Genomic DNA, 21,416 nt, shown 5'->3' with positions numbered 1-21,416 from the left:
CATGGTTTGATGATTTGTTTCACTGGTTACTTTATCCAGATAAATATAGCAAGTCACAAGGTGTGCTTTCCATACTGAAGGTTCCCGTTCCTGGGCAAGGCACACACGCAAATGGTGGCCTTTATTGAACGCCCTACCCCTGTGAACAGAGACACTCTCGAACCCCAGGTGCCAGACGTGTTGCTGCCTCTGCTCCAAACCTCTCTGACGAGGCCTGGTAGAAACCAATCACCACCACCTTGCTAAAAGGCACGTTCAAAAGTGTGTGCGTGCACGTGTGCAGGAGAGAATGAGTTTGTGTGTTTGTGCCTGTCACGTTTTCATGCCTTTGTTTAGCAGTAGAGAGCGGGGCATAAAATCACCATGAATGTGCTTGTTCATGTGGCAGAAAAGATATACCGAATTTATATTTAGAAATAAACGTCATGATTAATTTCTTACGTGTGTATGCCGTGTTCTGTACATTGGAATGGTAACTGTAATTATTACATTTGGTCGTTTTGGGGAGAATCTTTCATGCATTAAATTAACTTAGTTCAAATGTAAATTCAGTACATTGCATAGGTAGCTTTACTATACTATTTTTTGGAAACCTATTCCATGTGTCTGTCTGCTGTGCTTGATTAGTGCAGATAAGAAAGGGCCACTAAGAATTTACAAACCTTGTTTACATTTGTATTCCTGTCTGCTCCTGTAGTGGCTAATCACATGATGAAACTTAACTGCTTTTCTAATGTAGGAGTCTGGGTGCCCAACGTAATGATGGGGGAGGTGGGTCAAGCACGCGTGTATGAAAGGGGCACTCCGGAATCACATGGTGTGTCTAGTCTATGATGAGCAAGCTTCAAATGTTAAAGGGGTAGTTTGGTCAGAAAGTTTATTGGCCCAATCGATTGCGCATGTATTTTAGAGCATACATAGGTCATTATTTAAAAATATACAATACAACGTATCTGAGTTTTTCTCACTTTAACACATGCGAAAAGGACGGATCGGGTACCACCATTTTGTGCTAATCTTATCCGTTAATCCCTCGCCCTAAATTCAAGTGTCCTCGCCACAGTAATTCAGATCACCCGCCCCTAACACGGACATCACTAGACGCTCACAATGAGCTCCACCTAGTTTAATGACTTTAGTGGGCAGCGTAGCCAAACATACCGTGTTATCACCAACCCCATAAAATTATCCAACGCAGAATCAGGAACATAAACACACATATCCACAATCAGGAACATAAACGCACATATCCACAACATATGCAAAACTTTAGTTTCTTGTCACCAAAATGATAAAAACTGTTTATTTTGAAGAAAACAGCAATAGTCGGGAGCATAATAAGTCCTTTTAATTTAGACATAACTCTGAAAAGAGGTAATCAAGTTCACAAAAACATGGGTAACTTTTTCCATTAGAGTTATAGCTAGCGAACATCGCATTGGTTCTCATTTTATGTTTAACTGTGAACGGTGATCTTATAATGCTGATTTCTTTCATCTATCGATTAATTCTAGTCTTTGCATTCTTCACAGAAAATGAGTATCTTCCATCACAGATTTCTGACAGACGCACATGGCGTTCAATTACAGAGAAGAAATTAGTGGTTTAAATTTCAAATGCAACACTTTCACATCCAACATTTTCAGAATCTATAGGCTGCCATGTTGCTCCTTATCACTGCAACCGCAAAAGGACAGATTGGTGTCTGGCGATTGTCCCAGATAATGGTTATCACAGATGCATTGCTGATGATTATTGTCCAATTACTGTTGAAGAAGCCGTCGACCGGTAAACTGTATCCATGACAGGTGCACATCGCTATAATGTAACAATGTAAAATAGAGAATACAAAAATATACTTTCGTACCCAATTTATAATTGTATACACACAGTTCATATTTATGTTATTACCAATTTAAGTTACAATTAACACGTACAATGTCTATTATTTGCGTCAAATTAAACATTCATCCGTCACAACGTTCATCATGTAGCATACAGCAAACTTGCCATCCTAACTTACATAAATATTATTTTAAACTTTGCTTACATTGTGTCTTGTGTTTCCATTCTCACTTTGTGACAGACGACCAACCTTCGAAAGACAGATCTCAGTAATAGAAATGTAACTTTCCTACGTAAGCTTTCAATATAGTGAATCTTATCACTTTTTTGTGGGTATTCAACACATTTTGGCCTTCATATTGTTAGTGCAGTGGATTCAAGGACATGTAACAATGCAACCCTTCTTCCAGCGTTCACAGCGTGTCAGAGAGAGTTTCATTTTTAGGAACACATGCCACAAAAATGAACAATATTAATGGCAAGCTGTGCAGTGAAAAACAACGAAATATTTCAAGTATCCCACATATAAAAATATTTACTTCCATTTGAACAGTATCAATGCGCCTGGTCCCACAACATTTACGTATTCTTTCAAAGATGACCATAGGCGAGGTGTGGACAGACTCAGATTTCCCTATACTTCAATTTGGCAATGCCTGAAAAAAAGACACATTAATAGTGTGGGGCAGTTTTTTTGGCCCAAAGTGGGCCACTTCTTTTCGGAAATAAACAGAATTTGAATACAAAGGTGGTGTGTAAATATACAGAGACGGCACAGACGGACCGGGAAGGGAGTGAGGAAAGGGGCAATTTGGAGCCGCTGCATGTGGGGTGTAAATATCTCCCTAATCCTCGCATTGAATTCACTCCTACTTAACATACAGGAGGAATTGGAAGTAAAAAATAAGGAATTTAATGAGCAGAGAGATTAGAGCGGATCTATGGTATAGGAAATGGTATATGAAATGATCTATGGTATATGAAATGTAAACTGTATATAATATGCAGCGAATTTGATTTTATGTCTGTGAACGATTTTAAAGGCTGATAAATGCGTTGAAATCTTTTTATACATAGATATTTGTATATTTGTATATTTGTTTATAAAATGAAATGTATTTTTCTTATTTGTTTGTAATGCATTATATGTTGTATAAGGTTTTATGTAAACTAATCATACAACAATAAAAAAAAAATTTAAAAAAAGGGGCAATTTCGCACCAGGCTGGGTGGACTGTTGCAGCCAGGGCAACACGTGCAAAGAGCAACAATAAAATGAAAAAAGGTTACATCACTAAAATTCCTGCAAGCCTCGAATGAGTGCAGTTTCGAAAGGCTTACCGGCTTCTGTGTGTATCTATTTCTGCAATCATACTGATTTCTGCATTAACGCATGCGCGCCTGGTTGTCCTCCACATGTGGCCCTCCACAGTAAGATGTAAATGTGCAAAGGCCACAGGCGCATACGCATATTGCACATTGGCAAGACATATTCCTTCGCTCATTATTTCAATGTTGGCGAACACTGTGGCACATAAACCTTTGGTCTATTGCTATCTGCAGCCACTTATCATGATTCCTACTTTCCAGCAAGGTTAGACTTCATTTATTTTATTTATTTAATGGTTATTTGTAATGCTCCTATACAAAAAATGGTGTTTCAAGGTGCCACAAGACAAAAAGCGTGGGGTGGGGGGGACAGGGAAGAAAAAAACAATAACGGTCTTGTGTCATTCGGATCATGCAAGAGCAGGAACAAGAAGTTCTGGGGGGAGGGAGCGGGTAGGGGGGAGGTGTAGGTCGGGGCAAAAGGGAAAATGCTAGTGTGGGAGGGAGGTGCAAGGTAAGAGGAGGAATACAAGTGCAGGGGGGAGGAGAAGGGGAAGAAGAGGGCCAAAGGGGCTAGGCAAGTGCTAAGGGAAGGCCAGGTGGGCAAGTGCCAGGGGAAGCAGGGAGTGAGGACCACATACAAAGCACAAGGACAGGGTGGACCAGGCTTGTCAGGGGAAACGGGACCCGGAAGGGCAAGTGCAGGTTGGGGGGGAGCAGGAAGACAGGGTGCTGGGGTACACTGGGCGTGGAGGACCTGGTGCCCTGTGGAGCTCAGAAGGGACCAGGCAGCCAGTCAATGCGACATACGGGGGCATTAGCAGGGGGAGCAGGGAATGAAGAAGAGAAAGGTTGGGTCTTGAGAATCTTCCGGAATTTAAGGAGATCAGGCAGAAGCCTTAGAGGGACAGGGAGGCCATTACAGAGGGATGCTCCTGCAGAGGAAAGAGATCTACCCCACACTCTGTTCTTGGAATAGTGTCTGATCTGCACAATATGGCAGCTAGATGACCGAAGGTCTCTAAGGAGGAGGTATTTAGGGAAAGCATCAGATGTAGTGGGGTCCCTGGCTCCAGAAAGCCTTGTGGATGATGCAGAGGGTCTTGAACTTGATTCTCGCAGCCACCGGGAGCCATTGGAGATATTTGTGGGCTTGAGAGATGCGGTCCCTGGGCTTGAGGCCAAGGATAAGTCTCAAATTCCTATTCTGGATTAGTTGAAGGGGCGAAGGGACGATTTAGGCAGATTGAGGAAGAGGCTGTTGCAGTTTTCCATGAATCCACCATGTAAAGGCACTATATGCCACAAGTCTGTACCACCTGTGTAAGAGATACAGAAATAGTTTATAGTTTATTTGAACAAACCCAATAATTGCATTTCTTTTGTTTGCACTGCCTTGTAAAAGGTAAGGCATTGTTATTCACTAAAAAGTACACTTTTGTGCGAAGTACTGACAGTACTTGTGATTTAAACTAGGGATCAATTAGAAATGTGAACCCACAGTCCAGCAAAAACAGTTTGGGAGATACTTCCAAGTGAAAGAAATTTAATTGTTTAGATGATAAATCTAAAGATGAACACTTTGGTTTCAGATTTAGATGAGTAATGTTTTGAATTTACAGAAAAACTATTTAGTCAGTGATCCATCGAAGTTATATTGATGTAGGGGAACAACATATTATGTTAGCCGCCTCTGTCGTCAAACACATAACATAAATATAGAGTGAACATACTCGTTACTTGGATTACGAGGGTCGAACTGTAGCTCGAAGTGTGTGCATAAGGACCATCATTCACAACACGGATCGTGTAAGGCAGGCTGCCCTGAAGTCAATCAACGCGGTAATCCCTAGTGGTGGTGTGTCTTCTTCGGCAATGTAGGCCAAGCAGCCATAGTTTTCTCTGCAACAGCAGTTCTCCACCAGAGTAGGCATAAGCTCACAATGATGGCAGGTACAACAGGTGGAAATGTGTTCCATGTGACTGGGTTCAGGCTCCGGTGATTGATCCTCATGACATTCATCTGATTCTATATCATCTCGTGTTTTTTCTCTTTCAAGGATTTCTTCTTCTGAATATTCGGGCTCATACAGGTAGGGCCGACTTGTTGCCATAGTTCCTGAATAGTGAAGGAGCACAGAATTAACAGTGGGGTAAAGAAAAATGTTTCCCATTAACATTGAATGTTAAAGAAAGACAATTGAGGAACCAGCCATGTTACAAAAACACATGGTGAAAAGACAATATTAATAGGCTCAAACTTTAAATGCTTGCAAGGTTGGTAAAGACATTTGTCCATAATATAAGAAATGACAAGCAACTACTGAGTTAATTCATTTTAGGCAGTATAAGTACCGGTTCTCAGTGTGTACTTGGCAGATAGCTGAACAGAGCAGAAACAAATCAGGGAAGTTCAAAATGAAATACGCTGACACAAACGAAAATGAAACTCCAACGTTGTGTGATCAAAAAGGGTTTGTTTACACTTGTCGAGGAACAGGGCGTCTTGGCATTTCCATGGAGACACGTCAATAGATTGTGCACAGAGGATGTTGATATGAGACGTGCACTGGGGTTGTGAAATGGGGCGTGAGCGTCTAGTGATGTCAGCATTAGGGGCGGGTGATCTGAATCAGTGCCACAAGGGCACTTGAACTTAGGGCGATGATCAACAGATAAGATTAGCACAAGATGGCTATATCCGACCCGTCGTTTTCGCATTTGTTAAAGTGAGAAAAACTCAGGCAAGTTGCATTGGAACTTTTTTTTACGAACATTCGATGTATGCCCTAAAATACATGCCTGATCGATTGGGCACATAACATTTCTGACCAAACTACCCCTTTACGGCCCATGCTGGGTTTTTTATACATGAAGACAGAACGTGCTGCTGAGATGCCTGCTGTGCCTGTTATATTAAAATGACATTTTCACTGTGGTGGTCCATGCCATGACTGTTTTACATAAGGTGCCCTTGCACTGTCACTGCTGTCTGTTCTATATGAAAGGAATAGACTGCCAAGGTCCATGCTGCAACTGCTGTACATTGTGAGGGGAGCTGGGACACCATGACAGGTCACTACCTTGCCTGTTCTACGTGGGGTGAGATGGTACTGTTAAGACCCATGCTGAACCTGTTCTAGATGATGGGAGTTTGCACTACTGAGGCCACCCTATGCCTGTTCTATTTGAGCGGAGCTTGAACAGCTAAGGCCAATCCCATAACTGCTGTATGGGAGGGAAACTTGCACTGATAAGCCCCATGCTGTACCCATTCTCTGCAAAGGAAGCTTGCACTGTTGAGCCCCATGCAGTATCTATTCGTTATGATGGAAGCTTGCACTGCTGAGCCCCATGTAGTACCTATCCTTTATGATGGAAGCTTGCACCGCTGAGCCCCAGACAGTACTTATTCTATGTGATGGAAGCTTGCATTGCAGGGGCTCATGCTGACATGGTCTGTATTGAGGGAAGGTTACTTTGCACTAGCGCAGTCCACAGTCCCCTTTTATATGTGTAGGAAACTGTCACTACTGCTTTCCTTGGTGGATTGTTCTGTGTGAGGGTTGCTTGGATTGGATTGCTGGAGTCCATGGTGACATGCTTGTGAGGGAAACATTGCCCTTTGCTGCCCATGTTGATGTTCTCTATGTGAAGAAGCAGTTGCATTGTTGTGACGACCCATGATGCACCTCTTCTGCTTGATGACATTGTGTTGTACTGAGGCTGGCTTAATCTGTGAGGGGAAACTCATGTTGCCCTGTTCTGTGTTTGTGTCAGTGTGAGAAGCTGAAGCCTGTGCTGCACGATTTAAACTTGCAATGCTGCTACTCACAATCTACCTATTCTGTGGTTGTGAAAGAAGCAGGCACTGCCTCTGTTCAAGCTGACCTGTTCTGTGCGAGGGAAAGGTTAAAAAGCTTCACTGCTGCTGCACGTGCTCTATTTGTATGAGGAACCTGGATTTCTGATGCCCACTCCTATGTCTATGTGAAAGGACGTGTGAAAGCTTGATTTGCTCCAACTACAACTTCAGCTGTTATTTGTGAAGGTGCTTTTCTCTACTGACCACCCTGCATCAGTTTTATGTTCAAGGGAAGCAAGACCTTTTCTCCTGCTGTCCCTGCTCTATTTGTCCTCTACAGAAATGTCTGTTACTTGTTCTGTATGTGTCCTATGTTTCCGTTAGCCGTGTCTGCAAACATTATACCTCTTAAGCCAATCTTGTTGGGAAATTATGTTGTAAAATGTACCATTATTATCCATGTTCATGGACACGCGTCCCCTTAACATCTCCTGCATGAAGTGAGGCTTACTCACCCACTCATGGGATTCAGTGCTTATTTACACCCCATCTGTTTACAAGTGCACCAGTGTTGCCACTGATTCTACTATGAGAAAATGATTATAATGTTGTCAAATAGCCACAAAAATCAGATGGCAAGCCAAAATATCTTCACCCTATTTCTGTCCTTCTGTGAGTATGTAGCGCTGGTGGCCACCAAAGAAATATGGTCAGCCCTGGAACTTATTCTGTTTACAAATGAAGCACTGCCTCTGCCTCAGGGGAATTATTGTGGTCCTGTTCCTTTCCCCACCCACTAGTGTCTCTCCAACTCCAGCCTCAAGCCTGTCTGTGGTCTCCACTGGATTCACTTCTCCATGGTGGTGTCTGGACAGTCTTAGTTTTTGTTTTCTCCCTAACAACATGGTGTGTACCCTGGTCTATATCTTGCTGCTATCACTGTGTTATGTACCATCATGCACTGCCTTCTCTTGTTGCATATGTACAGCTACATGTCTTCATTTACTCTCCCAAGATTAACTTTGGGAGAGTTGCTACTAGGACTAAGTAAATTAGTGTACAATCTTTCTACCAATAACTTCGAATCATTCAGAGAGATTTGGGGGCCATTTTCTGAATTCATTTGGCATATCTGTGCAAAGACTTCCCACAGATATCTACAACAGTGATGTGGGAGCCAAAACATGTTGGGCTATTTTTCTTTTTATAGCTATTTGTGGGAGAGCTCAGGCACTTGGTTAGTGCATCGTGTTTGAAACGTGTGCTATCACCATAGTGAAAAGACTACCATGTGCTATGTATAGTTTATGGATAACAGGCTGTAGTCTTTCTTTTATGGCAACATAGATAACATACTACAATCTGATATTTATATCATTTAGGCATGGGGGACATTACGTTCCTAGCTGGATTCTCTGCTGTCTGGTACCACACTGTCTGGTACCACACTGACGCATGCGCCAGGGCACATAGCCGAATGTTCTGCTGTAACGATATATAGGGAGACCACACTCAACATAAGGAGTTCCTTCCCCCACTTAAGAGAGCCCACAATATACTCTTAGTTTAGGATTCAAAGACGCCCTACTTATGACTCGTATAGAGCTCTGTGGATCCCTCCCCCACTGCCAACAATCAGCCAAGAACCAGGCCGGTGTACAGAAAGAATGTATGTTTATTAAAGTATAGGTTCAATGAGGTTTGGTTTATGTTACGCATGCCACCTTCTTTGTGGCACAAAGCAAAGCTTTAACACATAAACTACTTTCTCCTTTTTGTTTCAGGCACATGGAACAAGGCTGCATAAACAGTTCAAAACTCCTGTCCCATGAACCCCTTTGCTATCAAAATGAAATAATAATATCACAGCACATTACTAGAGAATAAGCCATAGCATTTCTGTTTAAGGGTTTAGGATTCAAACAAAGGCACAATTTCGTTTTGAAAATTAGTTACACGTGTCATGCACAATGCTTGAAAAATGTGGTTCCTCTGCACACTCTAAAATGCTTGCAGTTTTTAAAACACAGATTTTTAAGGATACATATGGCAAATAGCACCCTGTTTCCTTGTCACCCAAAAGCAGTACAAACTTGTTCTGCTCTCAGGGTCACTTATTCACTCTCAGGAGAGAGTGTATATTGTTCAATGGAAATTGCACTAGATTCGCGTTGCAAAGCACTTCTCCCCCAGCACCGAAAACCCAGGCATCATTACATGCAGCAAACCTCTGTTCAAATGCTAGGTCTAGGGAGTGGGGACAGTTTTGAAATTCCATTTTTGGATCAAGGGCACCCCTTTGTTAAATACAATCTTGAAAGAGTGGTGATAATTGGGAATGTTGTTTTTGTGGCAAGGACACCTTTCTGTTTAAGACAAGGGTTGGGAATGGGAGCAATTATCAATTGTGTTTTTGTGGCCAGGACACCCCAATTACTTATGTGACTAGAACGTTATGCCTTCTAGGAAAATGTTTGGTTGTTTCAATCTCTTCCAAGCTCCTCCCTGCATCAATCTATTTGGGAATTAATTAAATTAATATTCCGTCAAGTATTTTAAGGGTCTACACAGTTTGCAAAACACCCACTATTAAGGGAAAAAGATGAAGGCAGGCAGATCCCCCACACATTTTGTTTCAAACGGATCAATTCTACCTACATTGGACCTGTGTTTTGGGGCGCTCTGGAAGGACAACCAGGCTTTTCTGTGAACCCACAAGATCTGGTCACTTCAGTCAGCTGTTGGCTTTCCCATTTTCTCTCTCGCAGGCAAAGTCTAAGGCCTCTCAATGTTAAGGCCTCTCCACCCAAGATGGTTTTTAGGCAGCTGTCTCAGGATACGCCAGGGGCAGTTCTCCTTCACTGTAGTTTTAAGGCAGGATCTCTCGAGTTCTGTGCCCTCTGTCCTTCTGCAATTGCTTTTTACTCTGTAAGCCACACTGCCAAAATCCCGAGATCTGGAGGTGTTAACTCATTAGTTCTGAATTTTCATTGGACATTTATTCTCTTCTCCTCCCCAAGGTCCAATCCCTCTCTGTCCTGATAGGCCCTTGGAGTTATAAAGTGGAATTGATAGCAAGGATGAATTCCTCCACCAAAGTTGTCATTTAAACCTTTCAGATTTCTCACCCAAAAAGTCCCAACATGGCAACTATTTTTAATTTCCATTTACCTGCAACAATATATATATTTCTAAACTCAGCAAATCATGGCGGACTGGATATCATGACTCCAATGTCCACACCATTTTTCATGCGCAATTTGTGATTTTTATTCAATTACATGAAAACGATACCAGTGATTATTATCAAACTATACCACCAGTTATGTGATACTTAGCCACCTTTGTCCCGAGTTTCAAGCTGTGATAACTTTTTAGCTTGGTACCAGAGTTCTGAGATTCAGATTTTTATCTGAATTACCTCCACAGAACCACCTTGAAATTATCTTTCAAATGACACCAATCCCAAGTCTGTAAATCTAACCGTTCACTAATTATGAAATAAAATACAATTTCCATTGTAACTCTATGGCCACATAAATAACATATAGAATATTTAGTTTCACATCACAGGGCTGTTCTTGGTTTCAGAGTCTGTTGGGCTGCAATGCTAACATTGTCTGCAATAAAAAGATCAATCACTCTACTGAAGTCAAGAGCTGACGTAATGCATACACAGAGATTGCATCTCTCTCTGACCATATGTTCACATTCCTGTCACACAAGAGCTAGGCTCAAAGCACTTTTTTTCATTAGCTGGGGAAGGCAGCGCAAAGCCAGGAGTGGTGGAAGTTCATTTTGAAGCTCTGTCTGGAAGTCAGTCCCACTTTGCAGAATTCTGTACTTTGCTTGTCACCATATATTTTTTTAAACAGTGAGCACTTCCTATTATTTTCAACATGTTTGCACATAGCTGTTCATCTGATCATCATGATAGATTCATTTATGGCAAAAATGTTCCTTTATTCGAACGGCACATGCGTCTGGACATGGCAGATCCAGTCCCCTTTTTTCACCCAGCATTGGTTTTTCACTGGGGACTAAAAGTGAGACACTGTTGTTCATTTTGTCATTTATAATGCGCAGCTTCAATTCCTTTCTGCAATCTGGATTTGAGTTTTAAGCATATTCTGTGTTTCACTGCACAAATACCAGTATTTGGATTTTCTAGGCACATTTAGCAGTATTGAAGTTTTAAGGCAAGCTTTTCATTCCCCAGTGGGCCTAGCCATAAGAACATGTATTTTGCAGTAAGGCCTAACCTGGCCTTCCAATTATCTGTTTGGACTGTGATTAAACACCAAGCTGTATCTACGTTATGTCTACCGGATACATTAGCATAGGACTTAAGTTCTTCCCTTCTCCTAGACTTCAGAAAGGATGTATTCTCACAGCCAAAGGACGCTGGAAGGTTCCCTCACCAACAATGTATAAATGCCAGAGAGGGGAATGCACACATAATCAACTAGTTGCATGAACCAATATGCAAGAAAATGTACCAACTGTAATAAAAACATGATTATGTTGCTATCATAAATCCAATGCTGTGAATGAGGGTGTGGCATAGTTAAAGGTCACAGGCTTAAACTTGGCTCCCTCCTCTATCGAACTCTACAAGCCTTCTCGTAACCTCTGCTCTGCCTCCTCGACTACCCTTGTGGCTCCTCACTCTCCCTCTGCTTCCTCTCGCTTCCACTCTTTCTCTCTTCTTGATCCACTTGCATGGAATTCTCTTCACCCGGACATCTGAGAAATGGTCCACCATTTGCACAAAAACAAACTAAAAGCCTACCACCTCGCCTCTGAGTTACCCTCTTAACCTACCTCTCATCTGCCTGCTAGCTAACATGTTTCCCTAGTTTCCCTGTTTGCCTAGCTAACGTGCCTCTTCCCTCACTTTCTCTGTCTCCACTGAAGCACTTATCATGGTCACACTCCTAACACAGCTCGCCATACTGCCCACTTGCACTTAGAAATGTCTAATGTTGGTTGTCCTTAATCTTTGTAAGTCCACCCATGTTTTGTCCCCGGTGACTGTTCCATTTACTCCCCTCCACAACCTGGTGAGTATGTCACAAAAAACTCACCCCATTGTAAGACACTCAGTGCTTCTTGTCAAATCTTCTTATCTATTGTACGTTCTTCGTGAGCAAAAGAGCATTGTTCCTCCTTGTATATAAATAAAACATACATTTAAAAAATAAATAAATAAGGTAGGGCTGCAAAATAAAAATGCTTCCAGGTCAAAGCTCCAGAACCGCAGTGGTTTTTGGAATGATACTGTATTCCAAACTCGAAGCAGAGTTTTTTCACAAGTTAGCTACAAAGAACACACCAGGCTCATTACATCTATCCTTCCTAGAGAATAGGTCATGCATGTCAACATCAATTTCAGATGTCCCACCCTAAAATCGATGAATCTACTGCAAACTGGCAATTAATCTGGTGTGAACTTTTCCTTTTCAGACAACTGGTGACGGTAAAGGCATGTTGAGACAACCAGATGGGATGCTGATTGTGGTAGCGGTGAAAGAAAAGGCAGCGATTACGCCAAACATTTAGGTATGACTCCAACATCAACATTGTGTAGATGTTGTGACCCACCTCTGCCATAGTATTTATTGTTCCCTGTTAACGGCACTTATTTCTCTCCCAAACATTGAATAATGTTTTTCTCTTCTCTCATACACCCAGAAACATGATTACTTGGCAATCTTATCTTCCTGTTTACTGGGCAGTAAAGTTGCCTCTACTCTGCCCTAAAGATAAGGGGTGTATCGGCCACTTTTACGCCCTAATATGGTCAAATACTCCCCCAAAAGAAAATAGGGAATACAAATATTTCCAACAAAAAATAGGAAAAGGACATGTAGAACATTGTACCCCTGCTTTCACCCACACAGCTCAGTGGATGTGTTTGGCCCAGTAGTGCACATAGAACCACAGGAAGAAACTGGTATTATTACGGCCTTTTCAGAAGAAGTAAATATGTATCTTTTAATGTGTATGAATAATTAGGTGCAAAGAAATAATGATAACAAAAATATTTACATTTTTCAGTGAACACGTTTTTTATTCACATATAAAATACTCCCATTGGGAATTGGACTTACATTTTTACTCCCTAAAAAATCATTTTACTCCCACATTTTATAAATAGGGAGTAAAATACTCCCACTTCCAATTCTTATCTGGAGCACAGCCTCTACTTTCCGATTACGCCTCTGTTTGCTTGCGTATATGCCTAGAGATTGATTGACATGTTCACCGCTGATTAATGTAGGGTTCTATTTATATATGATTATACATTGTATATAGTTCTATTTAGCTCTGCTGGCACCTGAATTGGGACAAAGGCAGGGCTCCAAAAGGTGCACACAGCGCGTGTCTATTTTAGGCGAGTCCAGCAGTCAGCTAATGAGACCGAGTCATTGTGCAATGCAATGCGTGTGCCAAACAGTCAGGAAAACAACACCCTTAATTAAGTTAACTGGTGAAAGCTGCACGTGCCTGCCAAGTGGGGCTTTGAAAGGAATGCTGAACCGCCTGCCGTCTTTAAACAAGGGCTGCTTAACCGCCATATTGTTTGACCTAATGGCTCCTTGCAATTGCATCTGGGCCTCATACCATGGTGGGTTAGCACATGTCAAGCTGAATCATACACAAGGTTGCCAGTGTCTTTTTACTGTGAGACTTGCGGTTTTATGAAGGTTTTTCTCAATGAAGGCTGCTCCAATTTGAAAGAGTTCAGCGAGGCTGTACTGGAAAATGATTAGTAGCTAAGTGGCATAACGTATTCATCCCAGAATGCATCTCATTCAAAAAACGTAAACAGCGAGATAATTGCTCCATGTTCAGCTATTTCCAGGGAGAAGGTGCGTGTTTGTTCGATTTGGGGAAATTAGAGGCAAAAACAGCATCACGGATAGGGTGAGTGGGTAAATGCTTGAGTGAGTGAGCCAAACAGTCAGTCATTGATATGGTGCATGGCTTGCTGACTAAAGGAATCGGTGCATGTATTAGGCACACTCCTGAGGAACTAAACATCTTGCAGCGCCAGATAGATTGCCGCCCAGTATAGAGGAGGGGTCGTCCCCCGTGAGTCTTGCCTGGACCCAACCCTCGTCGTTGTTATCTCATTACAAATGTAACCATAAACGAATTATTGTAGCGGGTGGGACATACAAATGTAACCATAAACGAATTATTGTAGCGGGTGGGACATAGTCAGGGAATGGCCACATACGGTGCAGGAGGCTCTGTATCACCCGGGAAGTGTGGTCGCCTCAGTAGGGCGTTACAGACATGTGCATGTCTGTTTTAAGTCTTGCATAACTTGAACAACACCCATTTCTTTTCAGTGTGTGTTTATGAAGGTCTCTTCTGATGGAATCAGGTCCACCTTTCTGGCAGATTACCGGCTTGCCTTGCCCACAACAGGATATTCAGAGTTTTTGATTATTGTGTGTTTTTGAAATCTGAATTTCAAAATGAAACTGTGGGGGCGTAGGTCGTAAAGCTGAAATGAAGCAAGAGGAAGAAATAGACACTTCGAAATCCTAGTGCCCTCAATTGATGCAATGCTCTACTTTTCCGGCATCCAGGCACATGAGAGGACTTGACCATTAAATGTGTCCAGGTCCAGCGTCGGGGCCTTTCAATCATTTCAATTGTAATGGGCCCCCACACGTCTTCAGCCATCACTCAATGTGTCCATCTTACACTATTAGGTGTGCCTCTTTAGGTTCGAGCAAGGGATTCCAGTGTCTCCTGATTTACCACTCCATCATCAAAACGAGCCTCGGCATTTATCCAGGCTAACATCACTCAGAGGGGTATTTTTAGACAGCATGACCCAGGACTATTGACTGAAGGTATTATTTAAAAAATGTGCTAAAAGATTGCCATTTAACAGAGATACTCCAGTCTCCCGAAATATGCCCAACCCCATCATACGGACTGCAATGTGACACTTGATGCCCCTGAGAGTGAGAGCCATTTACTAAGGTTTATAGTGATTGCATCGAATGCCAAACTATTGAATGCCTTAGCATCTAAAAAAAAAGCAATGAAAAAAATCATTGAATGCATATTTTTTTTAAAAAAATGTAATGGGGGGATCCCCCTCTAACCACCGTTTTTTTACCCCTTAAAATCCATTATACTTCAAATAAAACCTTTACCTTTAAAAAAATGCATTCGATGCTTTTTTTCCGATGCTTTTTTCCCGATGCTTTTGAGATTCAATGCTTTGTATTCGATGCAATGACTGGATACCTTTACACTAAATGTTTTATTTGCCCAATGGCACACAGAGAAACCTAACACTTTCCAGGCTGCCGTGGTGTGTGCCCTCTGAGGTTACCACTTCAGCAGAGATGAATTCAGAGACGTTCCCGGAAAACCTGTGCTTGCAACCTCAATCCCAGTAAGTGCAACTTTAGAGAGACGCAGGAAAACCTGTGCTTGAAACCTCAATCCCAGTAAGTGCAACTTTAGAGAGACGCAGTGACCTCGGTAGGACATCGGAGACAGCCAGAGCACATGGTTGGAACGCAATACTGCCTGGTGAAAGAAGGCCAACTGGCAAGGCATGTTCCTGAGTCCACCGTGCACTGGACATGACTGACACCCTAACTCTTGATAGCTCTGTTGCGAAAAACAATAAGGGTAAATTCCAGTTCCCAGTCACTTTGAAAGCAATGTGTGCTATTCAATATGTTTTATAATCACAGTATGGCCATTGATAACTTGCACGCGAGGCCAGCAAAATCACCCAAGGGCATGATATAGGTTCTAGTGGGATAGAAGGATCCCACCAAGATTAGTCAGGGGCTTGTAGAGAAATGTGCCTATGTCCCGGAGAGTCACTTTCAAATCCCTGGCACATTTTGGGCTCCGCCTGCCGTACTAGCAGGCTGCCGGGCCAGCCGCAGAGCTCAGAAGACAGCGTTAGCTCTACTCCTACCTACGGCAAGGATCCAACGCATGTGTGTGAAAAATATCAACAACGATCATATCTCATGTACTTTCAGAGACAACTCGGATCTATGCGATCACTTTCCCTGTTATTTTGGCTACGAAAATACAGAAAACGAAAATAGCGGCACGCAGTGATCACATAGATCATACTTCCTGCATTCTACGTACCCCCAACCCATCTACCCATTTATACTTCCGGTGGGTTTCACTAACCTTCATTCCGGCGCATTCCCTCACCGGTCTTCATGTGTCGAGAGTTCCTTTTCCCTAATGTGTGTCAGAACTTTTTTTTTGTTGTCACAATTTATTCCGTACTGTATGTAGTGGAAGAGGGGGACAACCCCGCAGCCGCTGAACCCATTACACTGTTCAAGGCGAGCGGGGGACATCCCCCGCAACCACCTCTCCCCTTGTACAGTATTTTCATAATCGTTATTTATGTAACGGCCGAAAGCATATTCAGCACTTTATTTTCTGAATCTGTACGGGATACCGACAATTCTACAGGACAAACCATGAGCATTTCCTCTAAATCATTCTGCAACAAGCATTGACAAAGCCAATACTTTCTGCTTCTTGTATGGTGAAACCATTTTCGAGTTCATGCCCGCAGGCAAGGTAAGGGAGATGTGGGGCATGTCGCGGGAAAAGCCGACCAGAGAATGGAGAGAGGGTGCAGGAAGGATGGAGGAGGCAATAGGAATGGGTGGACTGATCAATGATGGAATGAGAGTGAGGGAGGATATGTGATCGCATGATTATGAGGACTGCTTAATGTGTAAAGGTATGGTGCGGGCGGAAGAAAGAAGATTTTAAAGGTGGTTGAATGAATACAAGTTTAAGGTCTTATGACAATGTGAGGATGTCCATAAATGGATAAATAGATGCATGTAAGGATGGGGGAATGAGTGAGTGTGAAGGCAGTGCTATCAACTCCACAGCAAGGCCAGGCCTGTGAAAGCTTTCTGCACGAGCACGCAATCCTATTTTGCACAGTTTGCTTTTGTGCCGATAATGATGGCTGCACTTCACCTGCTAATTCTCCTTGGAGCCCACTCCTACTATGTACACAGTTTATTGTAATTGTTTATTTGTACAGCGCTTATACACAAGTGAAGTGCTTCAAGGCGGGAAGGGAGCAAGGGGATACAGTAGTCGCTCTTAGGCCTTGAGTTTTCCGAATGATCCAACAAATAAAGTAACTAGCTTACTAGACCGGATGGCATTTCTCCTAGCGCAAGTGCATTGTTACGCTGTTATGAACTATCCACACAGAGACAAGGGGGCGCCTGGGTGGTCCCTTGAATTGTAAATGATGCTCTGTGGTGGCAGGTGAACATTTTTAGTGGAGGGGCATTCATATTTTCCCAAATTAGTGCGAATGATCCAGTGTTTAACGAGGGAGCCCTCATTAATGGTCCTTTGGAGAGTCCCCTATGTGAATTTTTTTTTTAACTAATTGATTGAAATGGTGCATTTTACAGCTAAATGTTTGAGACAAATGACATAAAAAGCTATATAGTTTACAAACTGTTTAATAGGGCAGAACATATCACAAGTCACCAAAGGTACACAGGAACATTTTCCGAGCAGGTTCTGTGGTCAGACATGACAGCACCCTCAGAAAGTGTTGAAAATCAATGATCCTGTAGGTCTCTGTTCCGATTCGCTTACCGCTTAATGTGCTTTGCACTCTGAAGTTAATTGCACTGAGAATGGGTGCGTGTGGCTGGCTGACATACCCCGGAGCAGATGTTGGGGGGGAGGCAAAAGCTGGTTTGCTGCTGCATACTGGGACCTACTGTGCTTCCTCCCCACCTGTTGGATCACCCTGGAGTGGTGCAGTTCATTGTGGTGCATTGCGTGGCACATGTGCCAGAAACCGTGCATTCTAGGGTGGAGGGCCGGTCCTTCTACAACCACATTGATGTTTTGCTGATTTCAGGCAACAGTCTCACGTGTGGTGAAGGTGCTGAAATCCAGGGAGAGGGGTGTGGTGTCAAAACGTTATGTAGCCAGAATTGTTTGGAGGGTCTTAACAGGAAACTATGCAAACATTTGGTGCAGATTGGTGAAACGGTGTGTTATGGTATAAGGAACAACCCTTCACCAAGCCACAAACCCACAAACAAACGTTGACTCGTGCTTAAATCTGGGGAAAGGTGTGGGGTGTCCAAATGTCATGTAGCCAGTGTTGTCCGGAGGGTCCTAGCAGGTATATGGAAAATGTGATTCAGATTGGTGAATTAGTGTGAAATTGTATAAGGAAAAACACTTTGCATTGCCACAAGCAAACCCACAAAATTTCACTTTTATCAATATAGATGTATGACACACACATTTCATATAATTCGAAATATACATGCTTGCAAAATACTTTTTTTTAAAGAACTTTTCCATGTGGCAATCAGCCTTTTCTCCTGATCAGGCCAGAAGGATTCAGGAAGCTTGGCACAGGTGGTCTGGTGGTGGAAGCATTACCACCCGTGTCGGGCCTGCTGGGCCCTGAACTTAGCTGCACAACAACCAGTGAGCTACAGTGAACTGAGCCTGTGTAATGCCACTCAGATCAGGAAGGCGACTCCAGCACGAATTAAATTGTATATGTATTTTTTTTTTTTAAACCAGCCTTGGAAGCAGGGGCATGGGGGATTACGAAGGAGTGGCCTACGGAATGGCTGTCCCTTCTGCCACTTCCTGGCTTTGCCAAAGTACCTACACCATTGTGCAGGAAGGAAGTGTGTTAGGGAAGTGGGCAGGGCAAAACAGGAACTGCAGAAGCAGTCCAGGAAAACAATGGGCATTGGAGATTGCATGCATACACACACAAAGAAATAAAGAGAAGGATCATTGCATAACACTTTCACACCTGAGCATTGTTTGGAGGAAAATAAAAAACAGATATTCAAATTGATGATGTGTTTACCTACCATTGGCTCTTTAAATACACAGTGCAATTACTTACAGGCTTGCCAGAAATGGAAACTCAATAGTCGCCCAAGTGGATCCAAAGATCAGCCCACATCTATCCCAACATCACTTTGACCAATCAGAATCAATATTACTGGTATAACATGTGTTCCAGGGATAGGACACAGTACAACTGCATGCATATTTAAACATGACATTTAATATATGAAGCATGTATGAAGTAAGTCCTTTCTCTGGGGCCAAAATAAATATGCAGCATGTTCTTTTTAGAATAAATGTAGCTCCATTTTATTCCTAAAGCAATAATATAGTAATGACACATGGAGGGCTCTTAATGTCCACCGCATCAGTTGTAGCTTGCCAATGCATTCCTGCGTCCCTATGTTCACGCTGGGATCAATATAAATAGTGCAAAGCACAGAATGAAATCAAACACCAGGACTGACTGAGCCCACCTCTCTGACTTGGAAGAATTTGAGAACTCTGCACATGCCCCATGCTATCTGATAGTGGGCCTCTAAATCTAGAGGGGTTTGCTTATTTACAACACCCTAATCCCACTTTTTGAAAAAGAGCACAGTCCAGCTTTCTCAATATGTTTATAAATAAGTTCCCTTCCACACCCAGCATGTAAATGGCTCTCCACTGATTAGCATTGCCCCAGAAAAGAAAGCTTCCACACCTATTACTCAAGTGGATCAGTCACGAGGTAATGGATTGATGATGCCTTACAACAAGGCAGCCACAAACCAATAGTTGTCAGCCCCGGAAGCGTTGATGCTGCAGAACTGCCTGCTCTTTTTAATCACCCATCTACCTATTTTGCCCCTTTCAAATGAAACTCCTTCAGCCCTATACACTCACCACATGGCTCAATCCTTTCTACAACTCTAGGGCAAAGGTAATTAGGGATACCTTCTCTAAGGCAAAAAGTATCACAAAAATGCAGCTGATTGTAACCCACATGGGCAACAAATAGCCCAACCAACCGACCCTGTTTACTTACTCTAAATCTACAATTTCTTTCCAAGTATTGTACTTTGATAGGGAGGAGGGACCAGAAGTAGTGTTAAGAATGGAGTGTCAGGAGTATTCATCCAATAAGGTTGTGTATGATGCTGTCATGTAAGGGTCCGCACAATTCCTGATTGGATGAGTGCTCTCCCAGAGGAGAACCGGCAAACAAGACTGTGGTGTCTCAATGCATGAATCTGAAAACACAAGATTCATTGGCATATTCTGGCCAAATGGCGACTCCATCTTTCAGCCAAAACAATAAAGGTAGAAAACCCTTTCACTTGAATGCCCTTCATGCTTCAACTATTGGAAAAGCTGATCAGGAATTTTATTTTGGGTTTTCTCCCAAATGAAATATTTTTAGGAGAGCAGCAGAAATGTTAACGAGAAAATGTAATGCACAACTTGACTGATAGAAACAGATTTGAAGGTAAGGCTTCCGCACTTTGACCTTTGTGTGGAGGTTTGAATTGCCTCCCAGATAATGTTTGCAAAAGAAAAAAATAGCAATTTTGAAGGACTGCTGGACTAAACCAATAGTAACGTATTCTTTTAGAAATGTTTGTGTTACATTTTGAAATAGTGTCATTTCATTAACTCTGTTGGACACATTTTTAAGTATGAGTCACCATTACTAACATCACAAATGTTTGTTTCCCCAATGAAGAGCCTAGTGGCTCGAAACATGTGTTGGCAATATTAGGCAACGTCAGTAATAATTTGGCAATATGATTAATACATGCAATATTATACATGCACACTCCATAACAGATTAATTGTTTGTGTTTGAAAGAAGTGCAGCAAGCACTATCCTATGTAGCCAAGCAAAAATGTGTTTTGCGTATTTTGTCAAGCAAAAAGGTGAACTTTTAAAGCACCTTTGGTTGGGTTCATCTCTACGATCAGGCAGGAGATTTTTTTAAATAGCACACATCCTGCACCTGAATTAGCATGAGATGGCTCCACAACTAGCATGAACACCACTGCGGGAAATTAATTCAAGTAATAGCATGATCATTTATATAGTCTATACAGCAAACTGAAATATCATTTGGCACCCGGCTCAATGGATATTTTGTTAACCGGGAAAGAATAAAAGGCTAAGCTAACAAATCTCTACAGGATCGGCTCAAATCCACTGATATTTCTTTCCAACAATCAAGCATAACAATAAACAACAATAATACATTATAATAAATAAATAATAATAATAATAATAAATCAACAAAAATAATGCATAACAATAGTTAATGCTTTATTTTTTATTAGCACCCGGCAGGGGAGAAGGAGGAGAGTGTAGGCTGGTGGCCTCCTAGTCAATCAGGAAGCTCGAAACTGGATCTTTACCTCATGTTAAAGCCCCACTCCAAGACTCCTCAGAAGCAGGAGGACACTATCTTCACCGTCGCGATTACTGTAAGTGCACCCCTCTGTGCCCACTTATCCCCTTCCCTGCACCCCACCCCAAATATCCACATCCTTCACCCACCCCCACACCTGCCACACT

General features: G+C 42.4%; 1 protein-coding gene across 5 annotated transcripts in view; it reads left to right on the top strand.

Moving 5' to 3' along the window:
* The window catches only part of RNF182 (ring finger protein 182), a 722,686-nt gene that overhangs the window by 505,813 nt on the left and 195,457 nt on the right, over positions 1 to 21,416 (top strand). For 4 of the 5 annotated variants that reach the window (XM_069613555.1, XM_069613552.1, XM_069613554.1 and 1 more), the window contains exon 3: positions 12,446 to 12,541. The exons of the other annotated variant lie outside the window; for it this stretch is intronic. The gene's annotated coding sequence lies outside the window, so the exon portion shown is untranslated. The remainder of the gene's footprint in view (positions 1 to 12,445; positions 12,542 to 21,416) is intronic. 5 annotated transcript variants of the gene reach the window in all.

The sequence above is a fragment of the Ambystoma mexicanum genome, chromosome 5p (assembly GCF_040938575.1).
Source record: "Ambystoma mexicanum isolate Mex_15411 chromosome 5p, UKY_AmexF1_1, whole genome shotgun sequence".
In the NCBI taxonomy this organism is placed as follows: domain Eukaryota; kingdom Metazoa; phylum Chordata; class Amphibia; order Caudata; family Ambystomatidae; genus Ambystoma; species Ambystoma mexicanum.
The sequence above is the reverse complement of the archived record's forward strand: the minus strand, read 5'-3'. Positions and strand labels throughout refer to the sequence as shown.